Here is a 6,000-nt window from a genome sequence, read left to right as displayed (position 1 = left end):
ACAAAGCATCCTCAGTTTTTATCTGTTAATTCAAGTATCAAATAATCTTCTGAATACTTACACCTATAAAGAAATCTGTGTTCTGTATCAAATGGCTTACATTTGAAGTATTTAAATATCTGATTATATTCATGCCATTTGGTTTTTCTGAAGATAACATAATATTACACAAAAAACGTTTTGATGTATATTTTCATCTATCTTATATCCTGCTGATATATTGGCAATGAAATGACTACACACACCTGCAACTCACTTCACAAATACATCATCGTAATTGAATAAATGGAATATCGTGGACAGCTGCCATCATCTGAAGTCATTCCAATAAGAAAGCTTTTAGACTTACACACGTAATATTTTGATCAATCCACATAGGCCTCAAGTATACATATCCACTGTTGTTTGTAGCCTCCTCTCCACAAATCAACATACTTTCCTTCAGTCAGTAGTGCTGCTGCAGCCTCAGAGCTGCTGTAGCCTCAGAGCTGCTGTGACCTAGTTTTAATCTTAAACTTGAAGTTTGCATGTTCTCCCTCTGGTTATCTGGATTTCCTTCAGATCTTTAGTTTCTCCCCACAACCCAAAGACATGTCTGTTGTGAAATTTGTGGTTTAGTAGCAGCAGTAAATTGTAATATATAATATTATACACAATAAATTACAATAAGTATATATAAAGAGAATTAAATTAAGTAAGTTGTGCAAAAAGAGAGGGAAAATATACTGAGGTATTATTCATGGGTTCATTGTCCATTCAGAAATCTGATGGCAGAGAGACAGCAACTATTCCTGAAATATTAAGTGTGCGTGGAATGGAATGTGAAAGGTTGGCCACCCCTGGTAGCCCATGATGGCTGAGTTTACAACTTTCTGCACCTTTATTCGATCTTGTGCAGTTGCCCCTCTGCACCTGATGGAGATACAACCAGCTGGAATGCTCTGCATGGTACATGTGTAGAAATCTATCAGTGTCTTTGATGACATGCCAGTTCTCTCAGACTTATAATGAAATATAGCCGCTGCCCTGCTTTCTTTGTAATTGCATCAATATGTTGAGCCTAGGATAGATCTTCAGAAATATTGACACCCAGGATCTTGAAACTGCTGACTCTTTCCACTACTGATCTCTCAATGAGCATTGGTGTGTGTTCCTTCGACTTCCCCTTCCTGAAGACCACAATCAGTTTCTTTGTCTGATGTTGAGTGCAAGGATTTTGTTGCAACACCAACTAACCAGCTAATCTATCTCACTCCTCGTCACTATCTGAAATTCTGCCAACAATAGTTGAGTCATCAGCAATTTTGTGGATGGTGTTTGAGCTGTTATAACCACACAGTCATGGATGTAGAGCGACTAAAGCTGTAGGCTAAACATGCATCCTTGTGGCGTGCCAGTGTTGATTGTCAGCAAGGAGAAAATATTATTTTGACCGCATAGACTATGGTCTTTTGGTGAGGAAGTCAAGGATCCAGTTGTAGAGACAGGTAGAGAAGCCAAGGTTTTAGAGCTTAACGGGTTACTGCAAATTACTCTTACTGTTGATGGGTGGTTGGAAAATCTAGATAGAATTGATGGCTTACAGGAGAATAAGTGAAGCCTTGATGGAATTGCCCTGAATGCCTTCATAGAATCATTGGCATCCTTCTTTGTCATAAGAAAATATTTTCTTTTTAAATTACATTTATGAAGTGCAGTTAAGGAACCCAGGAAGTATTCCAAAATATTTTACAAGCAATGGTGCATATATATATGTTTTTTTGTAGTTTTTAATTGTAATATTGGAACCATATCAGCTAATTTATATATAGTGAACTCTATCAAAAACCGTAGTGTAATAATGACTGGATCATTTGTCTTACTGTGATTCTGATAAAGAGATAGACATTGGCTAGATGTCATCTATAACTTGCATGCCCTTCTTCAAAAGAAGGCCAAGCAATCTTTTGTGCTCACTATAACAATGCAGAAGGCTACAAATAGATTGGCCAGAGTGGGAGTAGGATGGAGGAATACGATGGCAGGCAGCAAGGAGCTCAGGGTTTCTCTTGTGAACTGTACACAGCTACTCTGCAAAGTAATCACTCAAACTGCACTTTGTTTCTCCAGTGCAGAGAAGACCACAACATGAACACTGAACTGGAAGAAATGCAAGTTAATCATTGCTTCACCTGGAATAACCGTTGGGGTTCTCGACATTTTGAAGGGAAGAAGTAAAAGGACAGTTGCATGAGAAAGTGCTCTAAGATGGTATTATATCTCCACAGTTGAAACACAAAAGACCCTGAGGACTATCTTTGCTGAGTAATTAATCGTTTGTTTTGTGATATTTGGGAAACTCAAAACATTTAGCAGCAAAGGACCAGCTATCTATTTTGGCAAATTGCTATCCCAAATTGTGAACCTACGCAAAGCATTGTGAGCTCCTGTAGTTAAAATTCTCAACTTTCTCAGGGAGGGAAGGGATATTGCTGAGTAAATATGTTTATTCACATCAAGTATCAAATTGTTGATGGCAGATAGAAAAATCCATTATTTTATAATTCTTCATTCTCTTTGAACTCTTCAAAGAAGATAATTAAACACACCTGGGGAAGATGGATGCTAATGTGAGAATACTGTTCTTGGACTACGGTTCAGTGTTCAACACCATAATTCCCTCCAGGCTTGACAAAAAGCTCAGAAAACTCAGTCTTCACCCTGCCTTGAGCAATGGGGTCCTGGACTTCCTGTCAGATCACCGGCAGGTGGTAAGAATGGGCTCACTCACCTCCGCCCCTCTGACCCTCAACACAGGAGCCCCTTAGGACTGTGTCCTAAGCCCCCTTCTTTACTCTCTGTACACCCATGACTGTGTCGCCACCCACAGCTCCAATCTGCTAATTAAATTTGCTGTTGATACTACATTGATTGTCCTTATCTCAAATAATTACAAGGCAGCCTACAGAGAAGAAGTCATCACCCTGACACAGTGGTGTCAAGAAAACAACCTCTCCCTCAGTGTTGCAAAAACAAAGGATCTGGTTGGGGACCACAGGAGGAATGGGGACTAGCTAACCCTCATGACATCAATGGATCTGTGGTTGAGAGGGTGAACAGCTCTAAGTTCCTCAGCATAAACATCACCGAGGATCTCACTTGGTCTGTACATACCGGCAGTGTGGTGAAAAAAGCACAACAGCACCTCTTTCACCTGAAATAGTTGAAGGAGTTTGGGATGAGTCCTCAAATTGTAAGGACTTTCTTTAGGGGCACAACTGAGATCACCCTGACTGGCTGCATAACTGTCTGGTATGGGAACTGCAGAGAGTGGTATGGTCAGCCCAGCACATCTGTAGATGTGAACTTCCCACTATTCAGGACATTTACAGAGACCGGTGCATAAAAAGGACCCGAAGGATCATTGGGGACCCAAGTCACCCCAACCACAAACTGTTCCAGCTGCTACCATCCAGGAAATGGTACTGAAGCATTAAGCCAGGACCAAACGGTTCCGGGACAGCTTCTTCCACCAGGCCATCAAACTGATTAATTCACGCTGATAGAATTGTATTTCTTTGCCATATTGACTGTCCTGTTGTACATACTATTTATTACAAATTACTATAAATTGCACATTGCTCATTCTGATAGAGATGTAACGAAAAGATTTTTACTCCTCATGTATGTGAAGGATGTAAGAAATAAAGTCAATACAATTCAATTAGTTTTCAAATAGCACAATATTTACTTTGTTGCCACGAACAGGGTGTACTAAATTGAGGAAGGTGTCTTGACTGGAGTTGTCATTCAGAGAAGTTCAGGGTGTCTTTGGAAGAACTCAGCAAGTATACACACAAGAATATATCCTCCAATATTAAACCTTGTGTCAATGGAACATTGCTATTTAAAAACATGGAGCCCATATGGAGAGATACTTCAAAAGAAGAACAAGGAGTGGTTTCTCAGGGGAAGCATCTCTCAGAATGTTGGCCAGTGTCTCCCAGTGTGTTGGCTGTCTGAGACATTAGTACCTTTCTTTGTATATTCCCACAAATCTAAAATGAGGAAGGAAGAACCCTCAGCTATTGAGTGTCTATAGCAACCTCAGAGCATCCCAAAGGATAGTTTAATCAATGAATTATTGTCCTCTTTGCAAAGTAAGAAATCAGATAATGAAATTGAGCAGAACACGATCCCTGTTGGTTGATGTGTAAATATTGCATTAAATTCCAGTGAGAATTCCCTGCTGTTTTCTCAGTGGTATGTGTTCCTTTACAAGGGAGGGGATGGAAAATGGCTTGAACATGTTAGACTCGAAAATTATCCAAAGAATACATTAGGAAATCAGCTAGAGCAATTATGTTCATTTCAAAGTTTCCTTGGAATTCTGAACCACGTTTGTTCGTTAACCAACGGGGAACTTACTCTCCTGATTTTCAGCAGGACTTCTGTATTACCTAGCCATTTTTTTTTCTGGCATAAAACCATTCAAATTATATCAACAGTAGTGCTACACATAAAGTTTACACAAAGTGAGATTTTCAGTGATGGTGATCTGAAAAAAAAATTCTTATTTAGTCAAAATATGAACAATCTTGTTTTACTTACCACATTTCCCCAGAAATCATACTATTTACAAGGAAAATGCTCAAACTGCATTCCTTTTTTTTCCCTTCTGAGATATGAGATTTTTTATGACCTCAAATATAGTTTGATAGGTGTTCCTGAATGGGTTTGTCAATGAGGTTAAGCTCAAAATCATTCTAAGTTAACAAGCCTCAGGAACATCCTAGACTGCTGCTCATCTCTCCCATATCTCACTGTTCAATACTTGTTGCTGCATTATAGCTTCGTATCTAAGGACAGAAGACTTCACCTACTTTTCCTTAAGCTGGGAGAGCAGGCAAAATAAGTATAAACCTTTTCTCATATTACAATTCATAAATTGTGTTTTATACTTTTACAGAAACATCTTCTGTCAAGAACACCACCTGTACCCCTATAGGTGCTTTCTCCTTCTCAGGGGAAGATATCCTTCCCTAGGCAGTCCATGTTCCTCTGAACCCACCCCAAACACCCCCCGCCCAAGCAATATTCTACCACCTCAATCCACACACTAATGAATGAGGTGCTAGAGCAAGTCAGGCAGCATCTATAGAGGGGAATAAACAGTGGACTTTTGGATCAAGACCCTTCATCAGGACTCTGATGAAGTAAGAATCCACTTACTGGCGGAATTCAGGAGGCCGAGCAGAATCTGTGCAAGGAAATAGATGGTCAAAATTTAAGGTTGAGACCATTCATCTGGACTGCCATTTTTCTCCAGAATCCAGCACACGCTCTTTAATGTCTCCCATGTAGAGTATTGCCTGTCTTGTGATATATCCTTTGAAGAGTCAGTTTTGCCATGGAGTAATTTCAGGCAACTTAACAACTGTAAACTTCACAAATGTTGTCTCAGTCTTCATGTGACTTTCACAGAAAAGGATTTGTATAGCTTGCAACATGGTGTGTGTGGCAAAAGGAATGGCAGGGAGTAATTTCTGGATCTATCTTAACAATAATAACAATATTGTATGGGTTCCCTAGTCTTGTATTTCTCTAAAATTTCAATGAAAAGTACGTGCAGAAAACTTCAGGTGAGTCTTCCACCTATGACTCTCCTACTTAGAAGCATGAATGATGTTTGTGATCAAAGACTGTCTCCACAGAATGCCAGATAGAATTCTCAATCTTTCAAAGTGGTTATACCCATCTGTTGCTCTCTCAGACCTCATATTCCTGAAATTTTAAAAAGCAAATAAAAAAAATAAAGTTCTCCCAGCCCAGCACCTTAGCTACATTGCAGTTGTACTCAGCCAGATATATGAATAAACTTTATAAGGGAGCCAACCCCACAACTTTCAGTAAGAACTGGAGAGCACTGGCAGCCAGAAGTTATGAGTTCAGAATCAGCATTAGAACAAGATTTATTATCACTTACATATGTTATGAAATTGTTGTGGCACCAGTACAGTG

This window comes from Mobula hypostoma, chromosome 19 (assembly GCF_963921235.1).
Source record: "Mobula hypostoma chromosome 19, sMobHyp1.1, whole genome shotgun sequence".
Classification (NCBI taxonomy): domain Eukaryota; kingdom Metazoa; phylum Chordata; class Chondrichthyes; order Myliobatiformes; family Myliobatidae; genus Mobula; species Mobula hypostoma.
Note: the sequence above shows the minus strand (reverse complement) of the source record.